At 42.5% G+C, this 15,570-nt stretch overlaps 1 pseudogene; it reads left to right on the top strand.

Annotated features, from left to right (window-relative positions):
• Positions 1-6,771: 6,771 nt before the first annotated feature.
• LOC139569865 (lymphoid-specific helicase pseudogene) lies at positions 6,772-12,570 on the top strand (annotated as a pseudogene).
• The last annotated feature ends 3,000 nt before the right edge of the window (positions 12,571-15,570 follow it).

Here is a 15,570-nt window from a genome sequence, read left to right as displayed (position 1 = left end):
GTGTGCCCTATGGATCGAAATGAACTGCACCCGCCTTCCCCTGGATGTCAGTAACCAATGAGAAGTGGAATGGCGTCTCTACGTGTTTCTCAGAGTTTATAAAAGGCAATGGAGTGAGATGGCCCTTCTTTTCGACGCTCGCCAGGACGCAAGGGAGGACATCAGAATGGCATGCTCAAAAGCTCTCGTTATTGACCAAAGATCTATCCGTCTGTGATTTAATTCGATATAGGTGTTGGAAACATCATAACGAAGTTATTTGAAACCGATTTATATCAGTTTATGCGAGTATATTGCTATTTTTCGGAATTTCCTTAGTATTGCGTTTGAGGATTTGGACATGTGTGTGCCGTGTAGCTATCGTTAGCTGCTAGTTCCGAAGTTGAAGAGGTCGTTTTACAACAAAGCAACGATTCTTTTGGACAAAGGACACATTGCCCAAGATACTGATGGAAGCTCGTCCAAAAGTAAGAGTTATTTATGATTTTATTCCGTATTTATGTGGAAAAATGTAAACGCAGTTGTCGGCCATTTTTTGCGGCACTAGTCTGGCTGTAACTCACAATGTATGTCTTGTAACGTTAATTTTAAAAATCTAAATCAGCGGTTGCATTAATAACCAATGCATCTTTCATTAGCTGTCCAACCTGTATTTTTTTAGTCAATCTAATCGATAAATAATCGTAAACATAGGTGCCTTTCCAAGATGGCGCCGGCCAGAATGCATGCCATGTTTTGACAGATTACATTGCATAACCACGATTTGTGATGCTAAATATGCACATTTTCGAACAAACTCTATATGCATTGTGTAATATGATGTTACAGGACTGTCATCTGAAGAATTAGTGAAAAAAGGTTAGTGAAAAAATTAATATATTTTGGTGGCGATAACGTTATCGCCCCTTTTGCATTGATTCAATGCTGGGGTGATGTTAGCTCATGTGGTATGCTAATATAACGATATATTGTGTCTTCCCTGTAAAACACTTAGAAAATCTGAAATATTGTCTGGATTCACAAGATCTGTGTCTTTCGATTGCTGTATGCTGTGTATTTTTCAGAAATGTTTTAGGATGAGTATTTTGGTAATTGACGTCGGTCTCTGTAATTATTCCGGCTGCTTCCAACGCTATTTCAGATTGCAGCTGCAATGTAGAACTGTGATTTATACCTGAAAAATGCACATTTTTCTAAAAAAACATATGCTATACCATAAATATGTTATCAGACTGTCATCTTATGAAGTTGTTTCTTGGTTAGTGGCTATATATATCTTTATTTAGTCGAATTAGTGATAGCTACTGATGGAGTAAAAAACTGGTGGAGTAAAAAAAGTGGTGTCTTTTGCTAACGTGGTTAGCTAATAGATTTACATATTGTGTCTTCCCTGTAAAACATTTTAAAAATCAGAAATGATGGCTGGATTCACAAGATCTGTATCTTTCATCTGGTGTCTTGGACTTGTGATTTAATGATATTTAGATGCTAGTAATTACTTGTGACGCTATGCTAGGCTATGCTAGTCAGCTTTTTTACTGTGGGGGGTGCTCCCGGATCCGGGATGAGTACCAAGTAAAAGTTAATCTACCCATCGTGTCCTATTTTTAAAATGTTTTACAGCGAAAACACAACATATATTTATGTTAGATCACCGCCAAGTCCAAAAAACACACAGCCATTTTTCCCAGCCAGAGATAGAGTCACAAAAGCAGAAATAGAGATAAAATGAATCACTAACCTTTGATAATCTTCATCAGATGACACTCATAGGACATCATGTTACACAATACATTTATGTTTTGTTCGATAATGTGCATATTTATATCCACAAATCTCGGTTTAAATTGGCGCCATGTTCAGAAATGCCTCCAAAATATCCGGAGTAATTACAGAGAGCCACGTCAAATAACAGAAATACTCATCATAAACTTTGATGAAAGATACATGTAATTAAATATAATAATGTAATTACATATAATTAAAGATACACATGTTCTTAATGCCATCACTGTGTCAGATTTTTTTTTAACTTTAGGAAAAAGCATACCATGCAATAATCTGAGACGGCGCTCAGAAATACACAACATTTCTCCGCCATGTTGGAGTCAACAGAAATACAAAATTACATCATAAATATTCCCTTACCTTTGATGATCTTTCATCAGAATGCAGTGCCAGGAATCCTAGTTCCACAGTAAATCGTTGTTTTGTCCAATAATGTCCATTACTAGTGTCCAATTAGCTACTTTTGCAAGCACGTTTAGTTCACATGTCCAAACGCTGGCGCCGGTCCAGGCGAACTCGGACGAAAACTTCAAAAAGTTATATTCCAGGTCGAATAAACTGGTCAAACTAAGTAGAGAATCAATCTTCAGGATGTTGTTATCATATATATCCAATAACGTTCCAACCGGAGCATTCGTTTTTGTCTACAGAGTAATGGAACACATGGTCATATCATGACTAGCGTGCGTGACCAGGAACTAGCATTCTGAGCACTAGAGGCTTCATTCCACGTTCTACTGACTGTTGACATATAGTGGAAGGCGTAGGAAGTGCGAACAGATCCATATCTTACTGGGATGTGAATACACGATGAGTTTAACATCAACCAGCCCCAGAATTTCCACTTCCTGTTTGGAAGTTTGCCTGCCATATGAGTTCTGTTATACTCACAGACATAATTCAAACAGTTTTAGAAACTTCAGGGTGTTTTCTATCCAATAGTAATAACAATATGCATATATTAGCATCTGGGGCAGAGTAGGAGGCAGTTCACTATGGGCACACGATTCTTCCAAAGTGAAAATGCTGCCCCCTATCCCTAAAAAGTTTTAAGTGTTGCAGTCATTTCAGTCGCTGTAGTAGCCGATTTGTATAGTGTTGAGCCATCCGCATACATAGACACACTAGCTTTACTCAAAGCCAGTGGCATGTCGTTAATAAAGTTTGAAAAAAGTAAGGTGCCTAGACAGCTGGGAATTCCTGATTCTACCTGGATTATGTTGGAGAGGCTTCCATTAAAGAACACCCTCTGTGTTCTGTTAGACAGGTAACTCTTTATCCACAATATGGCAGGGGTTGTAAAGCCATAACACATGTGTTTTTCCAGCAGCAGACCATGATTGACAGTCATTTTCTTAATGGGTGCATGCTTATTAGTAACTGGAATAAGCAATTTCATAAATGTGTCAAGTGCAACGTCTGTTTCCTCCCCATTACACATCACAAATTATCTTTACATCAACATAAGAATCACTACAAAACAAATTGTATGACCGCTTATATACTATTTTAGGCCCAGCCTTTGGACTTGTTTTTTTCTAGGTATGGCTACTATATTGTGATCACTACATGCGATGGTTCTGGATACTGCTTTCAAGCAAATTTTTGCAGCATTAGTAAAGATTTGATCAATACATGTTGATGATTTCATTCCTGTTGTAACTACCCTGGTAGGTTGACTGATCACCTGCACCAGGTTGCAGGCACTGGTTACAGTTTGAAGCTTTTTCTTGAGTGGGTAGCCTGATGAAAGCCAGTCAATGTTTAAATCACCCAGAAAATATACCTCTCTGTTGATATCATATACATTATCAAGCATTTCACACATGTTATCCAGATACTGACTGTTAGCACTTAGTGGTCTATGGCAGCTTCCCACAAGAATGGGCTTTGGGTAAGGCAGATGAACCTGTAGCCATATTACTTCAACAGGAACGTATTTCTGAAAATAAACAGCAACACCTCCACCATTAGCAACATTTTTGTAAATGTTATAACCTTGTATTTCTACCACTGTATCATCAAAGGGATTAGCTAAGTGAGTTTCAGAGAATATGAATGTCATCTGTTACTAGCAAGTTATTGATCTCATAAACTTTGTTTCTTAACATTTAACATTTAAGTCATTTAGCAGACGCTCTTATCCAGAGCGACTTACAAATTGGAAAGTTCATACATATTCATCCTGGTCCCCCCGTGGGGAATGAACCCACAACCCTGGCGTTGCAAGCGCCATGCTCTACCAACTGAGCCACACGGGACCACGGGACCACTGTTTCTTAAGCTACGTACAGTTGAAGTCGGAAGTTTACATACACTTAGGTTGGAGTCATTATTAAAACTTGTTTTTAAACCACTCCACAAATTTCAAACTATAGTTTTGGCAAGTCGGTTAGGACATCTACTTTGTGCATGAAAAAACACATTTTTCCAACAATTGTTTACAGACAGATTATTTCACTTATAATTCACTGTATCACAATTCCAGTGTGTCAGACGTTTACATACACTAAGTTGTCTGTGCCTTTAAACAGCTTGGAAAATTCCAGAAAATTATATCATGGCTTTAGAAGCTTCTGCTAATTGACATAATTTGAGTCAATTGGAGGTGTACCTGTGGATGTATTTCAAGGCATACCTTCAAACTCAGTGCCTTTTTGCTTGACATCATGGGAAAATCAGAAGATATCAGCGAAGACCCCTGAAAACAATTTGTAGAACTCCACAAGTCTGGTTCATCCTTGGGAGCAATTTCCAAGTGCCTGAAAGTACCACGTTCATCTGTACAAACAATAGTACTCAAGTATAAACACCATGGGACCACGCAGCCATCATACCGCTCAAGAAGGAGACGCGTTCTGTCTCCTAGAGATGAACGTTCTTTGGTGCGAAAAGTGCAAATCAATCCCAGAACAACAGCAGGACCTGGACCTTGTGAAGATGCTGGAGGAAACAGGTACAAAAATATATATATCCACAGTAAAACGAGTCCTATATCGAACAACCTGAATGTCCACTCAGCAAGGAAGAAGCGACTGCTCCAAAACTGCCATAAAAAATCCAGACTACAGACATGGGGACAAAGATTGTACTTTTTGGAGAAATGTCCTCTGGTCTGATTAATTTTTTTTTTGAACTGTTTGGCCATAATGACCATTGTTATGTTTGGAGGAAAAAGGGGGAGCCTTGCAAGCCGAAGAACACCATCCCAACCATGAAGCACGGGGGTGGCAGCATCATGTTGTGGGGGTGCTTTGCTGCAGGAGGGACTGGTGCACTTCACAAAATAGATGGCATCATGAAGAACGAAAATTATGTGGATATATTGAAGCAACATCTCAAGACATCAGTCAGGAAGTTAAAGCTTGGTCGCAAATGGTTCTTTCAAATGGACAATGACACCAAGCATACTTCCAAAGTTGTGGCAAAATGGCTTAAGGACAACAAAGTCAAGGTATTGGAGTGGCCATCACAAAGCCTTGACCTCAATCCCATAGAAAATGTGTGGGGAGAACTGAAAAGCATGTGCGAGCAAGGAGGCCTACAAACCTGACTCAGTTATACAAGCTCTGTCAGGAGGAATGGGCCAAAATTCACCCAACTTATTGTGGGAAGCTTGTGGAAGGCTACATTTGACCCAAGTTAAACAATTTAAAGGCAATGCTACCAAATACTAATTGAGTGTATGTAAACTTCTGACCCACTGGGAATGTGATGAAAGAAATAAAAGCTGAAATAAATCATTCTCTCTACTATTATTCTGACATTTCACATTCTTAAAATAAAGTGGTGATCCTAACTGACCTAAAACAGGGAATTTTTACTAGGATTAAATGTCAGGAATTGTGAAACTGAGTTTAAATGTATTTGGCTAACATGCATGTAAACTTCCGACTTCAATTGTATGTTAACATGGGCTATTTTGAGCACTTTTCTTCTGGGATGCTTACTTGTTTTCATTGATTTACTGGGATGCTTTGCAGAAGTACACATGCTCATGTTATTTATGTTAGTGCAGGGTGAGCTGCACACAGTGGACTTCCTACTAGGGCACACCGCCTCAGGGCTAACAGTATAAATCTGGTTCATAGGCACATGATTACTGCATACAATAGCTATATGATCAGTAGAGGCATTCAGGGAAGTTAAAGGGACATCAATTAGGTTACTTATATAGTGTCTACTGACGCCCCTGGTGTACTGTACATTTGCTGAAGCATTATGACAACTCAGTGTCATGATGGAAGGGATTAACTGAGCTGGGCTTGGGTCATTGATAAGTCATTGTCTCAACGCAGCCTTATAATGCTGTGAAAGGACACAGGAACCCAAATGATTTGGTTGGATCCCATCCTCCTTATAAAACGTGTTTTGTTTTCCAAAAGGTAATGCTTCTAAATTTCTAAAGGGTACACCCGATATGGATGAAAAAAATCGCCACTTCATCGTATCATTTCAAATCCAAAGTGCTGGAGTACAGAGCCAAAATAACTAAAAAAGTGTCACTGTCCCAATACTTTTGGAGCTCACTGTACATAGACATTGAACTGCATGTTTTATGTAGTCCTTGCGTGCTAGGTATATGGGACAGGGACAGCGTTTTGTTATTTTTTCTACTGCTGATTGCCGCTTTAACTCCTGAATCAATATTAGAAACGTTACACTTAAAAATCAACACAGCCCAATTTGCTGTGAATGTTATCCAATCCCCTTGTTATGACAAGGATTACTGACAGGGAAAGGGGAAACCAGAGTCCGAGAGAGAAGGGGGGATGGGAGGGGAGAAAGAGGGGGAGAGGGGGAGAGAGAGCGAAGGGGGGAGAGAGGGAAAGAGAGAAAGAGAAAGAGGGAGGGCGGAGAAAGAGAGAGATAGATAGAGAGAGAGAAAGGAAGGCCAAGTCAGGGGGAGAAAGAGAGAGAGGGGGAGAAAGCAAGAGAGATACAGAGAGAGAGAGGGCGAAATCTGGAGGGGAGGAATAATGGATGGACAACGGCACAACCGGAAACATTGAGCCCATCGTTCTGGTCTTTTGCCACTGCCAGTGAGAGTATATGACGAGCTACAGCCAGAGACAGGCTGGTATTGATAGCAGTATAGTAGCAGCACATTCACAACAGGAACAGGAACATTGGTGGCTGCAGTTTAAAAATCAACACGTAGAAGAGAGCAGCACGCTGTTTAGCTGCTAAGATATTGATGATGTTCAGGGTGTAGTTGGGGGCCTGTAGTCACAGAGTCCTACTGTAGGACTGCTGATCTAGGATCAGTTTAGCATGTTAGGTCATAATGAGTAAATGTATATGAATAAGGGGACCTGATCCTAGATCAGCACTCCTAATCTGGGATGCTTTGTGAATATGGGCCCAAAAGCAATTATGCACCTCTATCAATACATTAACCATACATGCACATACTTACTGTATATGCGATCCCTGCAGGAATGAACCTATGACCTTGGCGTTATTGGTACCATGTTGTTGGGATTTTGGGGGACTAAAAGTATTTGAACAAATTCACTTATGTGTACCAAAAGTTGAGTATTTGGTCCCATATTCCTAGCACTCTATGATTACATCAAGCTTGTGACTCTACACATGTGTTGGATGCATTTGCTGTAATTTTTACATTTTTTTAAATATTTTTTTTAGGGGTGTGATATTTATGCCTTTGTAAGTATACCACTACAATATACTCAGAAGAAAAGATACCCTGGAAAATATGCAAATTAGGCTTTACACCATACAGTGTTAAAACAACACCCCAAAATGATTTACTCTAACCCTACAGCTGTTAATGTCTTACACTGAGAAGTGCCAGCACTATGCAAAGTGAGTCCACTTTACTCTAAATCGAGTGTTATGATTTACAATGTAGGTGTTGGGTATTACTCTACAGTAGAGCTATGCAAACACCACAACTAATAGGGAACACTGCAACAGAGTTAAACCTTTAACACTTTCAAAAGTGTTATTTTAACACCAGCTCAGTGTTTTTCTGTGTTTATTTCATTACAAGGGCATTGGCCCAATCCGATTAGGTAACTTGTTTGTCATAACAAGAGGATTGGGTATTTTTTTTCACCTCTCACCAAATTGATAAAGTAGTGGATGTGAATCCAGAAGGGCTCTGAAAAGGCACTAACCCATGACATAGTCAAACAAGCTGTAGCATCTCCTCTGCCTTGGGATGCGTCGCAAAGTGCACCCTATTCCCTGTATAGTTCACTATTACAAAAGTAGTGCACTCTAGTGTAGTATACAGGGAATAGGGTGCCATTTGGGACACTGTCATGGTTTCTCTCATCAATGCAGTTTATTATGCATATGAATTGGTAGTGGGTCTATGAAATATATTTTTACTATGCTAATGTTATTGTTTTTGTTTGTGTATGTGTGTGTGTGTGTGTGTAAGTCAACTGTGAATAACTCAAGGTTGCTTGAGGCCCTGAACCATATTCCTACGCAGATCCAGGAATATAGAGTATTACTGTTTCAGCAGAGGTCTTTACTGTAATACAATATTTTCTTAGGGGTCTAGCTGTAGTGGTTGCTTTGCAACTCCTTCTGTTATAGTGAGAGTTATATAGCCTCAACCAGAGCATGGCTCAGCTGTCACAGTATATAAAAGACCACTTATGCTTCAGGAATATTCACTTGCATAAAATACTATTCCAGCAATAATTGAATGTACTGTTGGTTTATGTCGTTTTTCTGTTCCGGATCATGGTTTGGTTCCAATAAGAACACACGACTATCATCAAGTCAAGCAAGAGGTCATGAAAGCTTAATCCCTGTATCTATAGTGCTAATTATTAGGAGCTAAACAGATAGGCCAAAGTCTTTGCTGCATTATTAGGAGCGAAACAGATAGGCCAAAGTCTTTGCTGCATTATTAGGAGCGAAACAGATAGGCCAAAGTCAAGAGCACAGGTCCATTTGAGCGGTGTCATTGAGGAGGCTATTTTCAAGATATCATTTGGATGATTAGATGCCAGTCATATACTCAGCATTTCTTAGCCACAAGTTCACTCACTTCATTAAGTATCTACTGTGCCTACCCATCCATCATCCTCCCTTCAACAAGTATCTACTGTACCTACCCATCAATCATCCTCCCTTCAACAAGTATCTACTGTAACTACCCATCAATCATCCTCCCTTCAACAAGTATCTGCTGTACCTACCCATCAATCATCCTCCCTTCAACAAGTATCTACTGTAACTACCCATCAATCATCCTCCCTTCAACAAGTATCTGCTGTACCTACCCATAAATCATCCTCCCTTCAACAAGTATATACTGTACCTACCCATCAATCATCCTCCCTTCAACAAGTATATACTGTACCTACCCATCAATCATCATCCCTTCAACAAGTATCTGCTGTACCTACCCATCAATCATCCTCCCTTCAACAAGTATCTGCTGTACCTACCCATCAATCATCCTCCCTTCAACAAGTATCTGCTGTACCTACCCATCAATCATCCTCCCTTCAACAAGTATCTACTGTACCTACCCATCAATAATCCTCCCTTCAACAAGTATCTGCTCTACCTACCCATCAATCATCCTCCTTTCAACAAGTATCTACTGTACCTACCCATAAATCATCCTCCCTTCAACAAGTATCTGCTGTACCTACCCATCAATCATCCTCCCTTCAACAAGTATCTGCTGTACCTACCCATCAATCATCCTCCCTTCAACAAGTATCTACTGTACCTACCCATCAATCATCCTCCCTTCAACAAGTATCTACTGTACCTACCCATCAATCATCCTCCCTTCAACAAGTATCGACTGTACCTACCCATCAATCATCCTCCCTTCAACAAGTATCTACTGTACCTACCCATCAATCATCCTCCCTTCAACAATTATCTACTGTACCTACCCATCAATCATCCTCCCTTCAACAAGTATCTACTGTACCTACCCATCAATCATCCTCCCTTCAACAAGTATCTGCTGTACCTACCCATCAATCATCCTCCCTTCAACAAGTATCTGCTGTACCTACCCATCAATCATCCTCCCTTCAACAAGTATCTGCTGTACCTACCCATCAATCATCCTCCCTTCAACAAGTATCTGCTGTACCTACCCATCAATCATCCTCCCTTCAACAAGTATCTACTGTACCTACCCATCAATCATCCTCCCTTCAACAAGTATCTGCTGTACCTACCCATTCATCATCCTCCTTTCAGCAAGTCTCTTCTGTACCTACCCATCAATCATCCTCCCTTCAACAAGTATTTACTGTACCTACCCATCAATCATCCTCCCTTCAACAAGTATCTACTGTACCTACCCATCAATCATCCTCCCTTCAACAAGTATCTACTGTACCTACCCATCAATCATCCTCCCTTCAACAAGTATCTGCTGTACCTACCCAACAACCATCCTCCTTTCAACAGGTATCTACTGTACCTACCCATCAATCATCCTCCCTTCAACAGGTATCTACTGTACCTACCCATCAACCATCCTCCTTTCAACAGGTATCTACTGTACCTACCCATCAATCATCCTCCCTTCAACAAGTATCTACTGTACCTAACCATCAATCATCCTCCCTTCAACAAGTATCTGCTGTACCTACCCATCAATCATCCTCCTTTCAACAAGGCTCTACTGTACCTACCCATCAATCATCCTCCCTTCAACAAGTATCTACTGTACCTAACCATCAATCATCCTCCCTTCAACAAGTATCTGCTGTACCTACCCATCAATCATCCTCCTTTCAACAAGGCTCTACTGTACCTACCCATCAATCATCCTCCCTTCAACAAGTATCTACTGTACCTACCCATCAATCATCCTCCCTTCAACAAGTATCTACTGTACCTACCCATCAATCATCCTCCTTTCAACAAGTATCTACTGTACCTACCCATCAATCATCCTCCCTTCAACAAGTATCTACTGTACCTACCCATCAATCATCCTCCCTTCAACAAGTCACTGCTCAACTTCCTCCTGCCTGAGGTGTTTGACGACCTCAAGAGCTTGGAGTCGTGGTTTGACATCGACACCATCGGATCGAATGCAAAAAAAGTTGTGGCTATCGAACGAGAGCAGAACATCCTGCATATGCTCCACCAGATTCTGACGCCGTTCCTGCTAAGAAGACTGAAGTCTGACGTGACGTTGGAGGTGCCGCCCAAGAAAGAGATAGTTGTGTACGCCCCACTCACTGCCAAACAGGAGTCTTTTTACACTGCTGTGGTCAACAAGACCATTGCCAAAATGCTGGGCCAGGAGAAGGGGGAGGCCCCAGTGGTGCTGCCGACCGACGGCAGGCCTAAGCGCAGGACCAGGAGGCCTGTGGACTACAAAGAGACTGATGGTGACACGCCCTACGACCTGGAGAAGTACCTGGAGAGGGTTCAGAAAGAGGCAGAGCTGAGCCCCGCCCCGGTGGTGGACGTGCAGATGCCCCTGGACTCCCAGATTAACCTGAAACTGCAGAACATCCTCATGCTGCTGAAGAGGTGCTGTAACCACCCCTACCTCATAGAGTACCCACTGGACCCGGCCACTCAGGAGTTCAAGATTGATGAGCAACTAGTGCACACCTCTGGGAAGTTCCTTATTCTAGACAGAATGCTGCCAGAGCTGAAGAAGAGGGGACACAAGGTGCTGATTTTCAGCCAGATGACGTCCATCTTGGATATCCTAATGGACTACTGTTACCTGCGTGGTTACCAGTACAGCCGACTGGACGGGTCAATGGCTTATGCCGAGAGAGAGGAGAACATGACAAAGTTCTCGTCTGACCCAGAGGTGTTCCTCTTCCTACTGAGCACCAGAGCAGGTGGCCTGGGCATCAACCTGACTGCTGCTGACACCGTCATCATCTTTGACAGTGACTGGAACCCCCAGGCAGACCTGCAGGCCCAGGATAGGTGCCACCGTATCGGGCAGACCAAACCCGTGGTGGTGTATTGCCTGGTCACGGCCAACACCATCGACCAGAAGATCCTGGAGAGAGCCTCAGCCAAGAGGAAACTGGAGAAGATGGTCATTCACAAGAACAAGTTCAAAGGAGGAAAAGCTGAGCTCAAACAGACCAAGAGCTGCGTTGACGTGTCCGAGCTGATGGATCTTCTCAGCGCAAGAGATTACGAGAAGGAGGTGAAAAGCACCACGGGGAATGTCATTAGTGACAAGGACCTGGAGTTTCTGCTGGACCGCAGTGACCTACTAGACAAGGCCAAGAGGAGCTCAAAACCGGAGAAGGTTGGAGTCTTCAAGGTTATCGAAGCCAAGGAATCATCTGAGATCAACTTGACCAGAGTTTGAAAGAAGACGAGCTACTCCTAAAAGCATAACCAAAAAGATCTTGAGCTAGTTCCTAAGGGTCCACGACGCTGGTTATAATACTGAGACTGAAACCCGAGGACTTAGTCAAGCCGTCCTCCTAAAACAACTGTTTTTATACTAGAAGAAAGTGTATTTCATTGTAAAGTTTATGCGTCTGTTATTAACTGCCTTTGTGTTAAAGTTTATTTTTGTCGTAGAGTTTGTCATACTGTTGGTTATAGTGGAGACTGAAACCAGTCTTCCAGAAGCTGTTTATATATAACAAAGTATTCTTAAAGCTTTGACATCTTTCTTACCTGCCATTGTTATTATTTTTGTTGTAGAGTTGGATACTGTTTGGACTTTTTAAACCACTTTAGGTGCAGTGATTCATTCACTTGGAAGTAATTTTTTTTGTAAAAGCCCCATTTTTGTGTTGGAACCAATTACTTTTCACAATACATGTTAAACTTGTAAGTCGCTCTGGATAAGAGCGTCTGCTAAATGACTTAAATGTAAATGTAAATGTAAGTATCTGCTGTGCCTACCCATCAATCATCCTCCCTTCAACAAGTATCTACTGTACCTACCCATCAATCATCCTCCCTTCAACAAGTATCTGCTGTACCTACCCATCAATCATCCTCCCTCTGTGCTTTGTTCTGTCTGTATATAGGTGGTGATTACATTAGATGGTGGGTTGTAAAATGGGAATTGGGATAAGGGCCAGCTTGCTCAGGAAGAATGGATATTGGGATAAGGGACAGCTTGATCAGGAAGAATGGGAGTAGTATTTCTTACCATACTAAATAACTAGAACCGTTCAGAAAGGTGACGATGCTTCAAGACTATATACTGTTATGTGGAGTGTGTGTGTGATACACACTCTCTGTTGTCCGATCATCATTACGTATTGTTTATCACTGCAGAGGCCAGGTATGAAAAATGCATATTTTTCTAGGCCGTGGCTGTCAGGACCCGGTGAGAGAAACAGTCACTAAAGTCGGCAGAACCCAGAAGATGAGGCAGACTCAGCAGTACTAGAGATGGTGGTTTAATAAAAGGACAAGATCTTCAGGCAAAGAATATAAATCCACCACGTCCAAAAATAAAGCCAAGAGGCACAAAATGGATATCCTCCAAAATACAAAGAAACTCCACAAAGTGGTAAAAACAGCAGGGAAAAACAAACCTCAAAAGACTACTCAAATATACACAAGCACTAAACCAGAGAACCTCTGGAAAATCCAATAAGAGAAATATATGTTCACAACAAGGCTGGGGCTGGGTGCTAACATACAAACACTGAGCAAAGAACTGAGGAACACACAGGGTTTAAATACTAACAAGGGAACGACACACAGGTGCAAACAATAATTAGAGCAAGGAAAAAACAAAAGGTACAAAAAAGGTGCAATGGGGACATCTAGTGACCAAAACCTGAACAGTCCTGGCCAAAACCTGACAGTGGCCATGTTGCCAACCAACGCCTGTGCCAATTTCTGGAAACAGAGTACATACAGACTGTAACCCAGATGGTGTGGGTTACAGTCTGTTACCTAGGTGAAGAGGAGGTCAGGGAAAAAGTGATAGGAAGGACAGCGGTGTGTGTGCAACCATTCTTTTCAGCATTATACTCTACCACTGCTCCAGCCTATAAGATCACGGGGAATGGTCAGAAACTTTTCAATGTATGTTGACATAGAGTGTTGTCAGGTAACGTACAACGTCTCCTGGCAGCCATTTTGGAAGACCACCACATCAATTATTCCGTCAAAAACAGTGGAGTGCCTAGTTTCTGTGCATAAAAGAAAGATGCCCAGGGTCCCTGCTCATCTGCGTGAACGTGCCATAGGCATGCTGCAAGGAGGCATGAAGACTGCAGATGTGGCCAGGGCAATACATTGCAATATCCGTACTGTGAGGCGCCTAAGACAACGCTACAGGGAGACAGGATGGGCAGCTGATCATCCTCGCAGTGGCAGACCACTTTCAACAACACCTGCACAGGATCGGTACATCCGAACATCACACTTGCGGGACAGGTACAGGATGGCAACAACAACTGCCCGAGTTACACCAGGAACGCACAATCCCTCCATCAGTGCTTAGACTGTACGCAATAGGCTGAGAGAGGCTGGACTGAGGGCTTGTAGGCCTGTTGTAAGGCAGGTCCTCACCAGACATCACCGGCAACAACGGCGCCTATGGGCACAAACCCACCGTCGTTAGACCAGACACGACTGGCAAAAAGTGCTCTTCACTGACGAGTCGCAGTTTTGTCTCACCAGGGGTGATGGTCGGATTCGCGTTTATCGTCGAAGGAATGAGCGTTACACCGAGGCCTGTACTCTGGAGCGGAATTGATTTGGAGGTGGAGGGTCCGTCATGGACTGGGACGGTGTGTCACAGCATCATCGGACAGAGCTTGTTGTTATTGCAGGCAATCTCAACGCTGTGTGTTACAGGGAAGACATCCTCCTCCCTCATGTGGTACCCTTCCTGCAGGCTCATCCTGACATGACCCTCCAGCATGACAATGCCACCAGCCATACTGCTCGTTCTGTGCGTGATTTCCTGCAAGACAGGAATGTCAGTGTTCTGCCATGGCCAGCGAAGAGCCTGGATCTCAATCCCATTGAGCACGTTTGGGACCTGTTGGATCGGAGGGTGAGGGATAGGGCCATTCCCCCCAGAAATATCCGGGAACTTGCTAGTGCCGTGGTGGAAGAGTGGGGTAACATCTCACAGCAAGACCTGGCAAATCTGGTGCAGTACATGAGGAGGAGATGCACTGCAGTGTTTAATGCAGCTGGTGCCCCCCCTTTGTTCAGGGACACATTATTCCATTTCTGTTAGTCACATGTCTGTGGAACTTGTTCAGTTTATGTCTCAGTTGTCAAATCTTGTTATGGTTCATACAAACATGTACACATGTTAAGTTTGATGAAAATAAACTCAGTTGACAGTGAGAGGACGTTTCTTTTTTTGATGAGTTTAGTTGATTCATCACAATGGTCAATTTTCTGTGTAGGATTTGGTTGCTCTAACAAGTCAGGAGTACAACAGGATTTTTTTTTTTTACAAATTACCATGCAATCATGAAACACCAAGGAGACAAGACCCAAGAACTCTTAGAGAAGCGAATAAACCATTTTGCCCGTCAAGACCTGAACCCAGACAGCTGTCAGTACAGGGTCTCCTCCGTCAAGACCTGAACCCAGACAGCTGTCAGTACAGGGTCTCCTCCGTCAAGATCTGAACCCAGACAACTGTCAGTACAGGGTCTCCTCCGTCAAGATCTGAACCCAGACAACTGTCAGTACAGGGTCTCCTCCGTCAAGATCTGAACCCAGACAGCTGTCAGTACAGGGTCTCCTCCGTCAAGACCTGAACCCAGACAGCTGTCAGTACAGGGTCTCCTCCGTCAAGATCTGAACCCAGACAGCTGTCAGTACAGGGTC

The sequence above is a fragment of the Salvelinus alpinus genome, chromosome 3 (genome assembly GCF_045679555.1).
Source record: "Salvelinus alpinus chromosome 3, SLU_Salpinus.1, whole genome shotgun sequence".
Lineage (NCBI taxonomy): Eukaryota > Metazoa > Chordata > Actinopteri > Salmoniformes > Salmonidae > Salvelinus > Salvelinus alpinus.
This window is presented reverse-complemented; position numbering and strand designations above follow the sequence as displayed.